Source organism: Montipora foliosa, chromosome 8 (genome assembly GCF_036669935.1).
Source record: "Montipora foliosa isolate CH-2021 chromosome 8, ASM3666993v2, whole genome shotgun sequence".
In the NCBI taxonomy this organism is placed as follows: Eukaryota; Metazoa; Cnidaria; class Anthozoa; order Scleractinia; family Acroporidae; genus Montipora; species Montipora foliosa.
The window spans coordinates 2041813-2044863 of record NC_090876.1 but is presented as its reverse complement, the minus strand read 5'-3'; positions in this window follow the sequence as shown (position 1 = coordinate 2044863).

Below are 3051 nucleotides of genomic sequence, written 5' to 3'. Positions count from 1 at the left end.
TTACAAAACCCAAAGTACTTAAAATAACTGTTGGCTAAGGCAAGGTCTGCTTCCATGAAAGCTAAACTTTACTTGGAGTATTTGGGAAACTGCCACTTCAATGTCGCAGTACACCCAGATTCAATCATACAATTCTCTGAAGGACATGTCAGGGCCCTTGCTAGTATAATGAAGACAATCATGAGCAAGCAACACGGGTAGAACATACTTATGTGACTAAAGGCATACATACATACATACATACATACATACATACATACATACATACATACATACATACATACATACATACATACATACATACATACATACATACATACATACATACATACATACATACATACATACATACATACATACATACATACGCGTTAGTTGGCTATTGACAAGTGCACCTACATGTAAGCAGTTAAGCCAAGGTCTACAAGATGAAAGCCATTGAGTCTTGAAGGCAGCGTGCACTGTGCCCCTTCCAGAGTAATGCTTTTATACTAATTATACCAAAAATGTGTAAATGTGATAAATGAAAATACTATATACTCCATTACTGATCAGGAACCCTCTTAGTTTAGCTTTATACAGCTATTTTGGGTTCCTTTGTTACCACCTTTCTCTGTTTTATGTTATAAAATATAGTATTTTGTATTACTTCTGTCTAATTAACGTACGAATAAATAAATTGCTGTTGTTTTAAGAAGGGTGGCTCTTAACTTCCAAACTGTTGCTATGGACCCCTTTCAAGTAATCATTTCTCGAGTCCCTTTTTTTTTCCCAAGTGTGGTCTATTTTCATCTCTTTGTCTGGTTCGACTGACAACCACATTCGGTAAATCAAAGGACCAAATACAGAAGATTCCCAAAAACTCACTAAGTTAACTTGATTTATCACATGTTTTTGAGGCAACAGCACGCAAACAGTCTAAAACAAAATCTGTAGCATGGATTTTAAAGAAATATATTTCTTTAAAAAATTATGATCAGTTCTATTTTTTTTCAATAACAATTCCATGCTACAGCTTACAAAAAAATGATGGGACAGTTCCCATCCGCTGAAAAAACTGCCTCTTCTTTTCGTTTCCTGAAAGTTTTTACATGTTTTTCACCAGAACGGATGGAAGAGGACTAGGACTAGTTGGTCTAGCTTCACATGCACCTTCTGATTAAAGTGATGTCAGATTTCCAGTGAAAAAGTTACTTCAAAGAACCATCAATACAACCTTCTTGTAGGGCTCTTGACTAAAAACCTTCCTCAGAAACCACTGTCTTTCTGTATTTAAGTGTCACCCTCCGTAAATGTGATTTTTGTTGTTACATCCCACAGGTTTTGAAGAAACTTAATCTGTCACTTCAACATCAGTTTCAGCTTGTGATTCAGCAATCTGAAGCCATTGGGTCATTCCTGAACACCGTAGCATTTCCTCTAAGGAGTCTCGAGAGGAGCCAAGGTGTGGTCAACCAAAACTGCCAGTTCTTTTGAGCATTCTTGAAACCATCGAGGGCCTGTCCATGTCTGCATCAGCTTTACATGATCACATCCTCCTCTTAAGAACTATTGCTTACCTTCCTGCATTGCTGTATGTCAATGAACCAATGACCCATTTCTTGAACTCTGATGTCAGAACAGCACTAGAGCACCTAGCAGATAGGATTCACTTCAACTGCAGAGCACCAGAGAATATCAGTGATGTGGTGAGAGAAAGTCACTATGACTCAACAGTGTCACACACACACACACACACACACACACACACACACACACACACACACAAAGACCAGCTTTGTCAGAAGCCATACACACCAATCAGTCAATCTTCGTGATGGTGATGGGTTAGTCACCAATATTGACATCACCCTTGAAAACCCACTCTGTGACACAGCTTGCACTTGCTTTAACGGTATTGATGCACCAGAGTTGTCTACGGCTCATTTTTTAAAATCTCCAGACCTTGAGAACGTATTTGTAAAGTGTGTTGGGCACCTGAGTTTGTGCGGTCTCCACTTACTTTTGCATATGTTTGTTCAAAGTGGCAGTGCTGACTTGTGTGAGGAAAAAATTGATGAACAATATGAAAGCCCTGCCGATAGTTATGGCCGCCACCTTAAGGAATTCTGGTTCAGATTCACGCATCCCGAAGTAACTGACGTTGAGATGAATTTCTTGAACCAACTGGAAGCTCTGGTTCCTGTCACCATTTTCTGAGATGCAAGCAAGTACCACTCAGCCCTTTTTACTTTCTCTTAATGCCCTTCTAGTTGTCACTGGTTTTAGTCACGTTTTCACTTGATTCCACCCAGAGAACCGCTTGCTTGCCCTACAAAAAGGTTGCAAAGGAAAACAGATCAGGTCCTTTGTGGTGTGGAGCAACACAAAAGTACATATTTGGTGTTAGGTGCAACAACAGAGAAGACATTGTTTTGCAAAATTTGGATGAAAACTCCTTGTATCGTTGTTATGTTGAGAAGTACTTACTATGGCATGAGAGAGAAACTTGTAAGAAATTGTGCTCAAACAAGGTCACTAGAGGCGAGGCCAATGACAATTTGACGGAGGCCCTGCCTGGAAGACCACCAGCGTGTGGAGTCTTTTTTGACATAAGATATGCCTGAGGCTAGCTATTTTGTTGTGTTCTAAGGTTTCACAATCCTAACCTTCTTTGGTTCTAAGATAAACCCCCTTTCAAGTTAAAAGTTCTACAAACATTTGTGAAAAACATATTTTAAAACCATTTTACTTAGACTACAAACAAAATGACAACTAATTGTCCCTTTCTTCCCTAACAGTTCATCACATGATCAGAACCATGGCACAAGGCAGAGCAATGTGGTGGGCATTGGGAGAACATCAACCAGTGTGGGGTTGTTCACATTGAAAGAAATACCTGCTAATACGTTTGTCTGTGCTTATGCACCCATGGCTAACTTAAATGCCAATCGACAAGATGGGGATTATGCCATGGAATTGACAATTGGGGGTCAACGCATTTCAACTAATGGCCTGGAAAACACTTTTGAAATGGGTCTGGGAGTGTACGTGAATGATGGAACCTTTCCA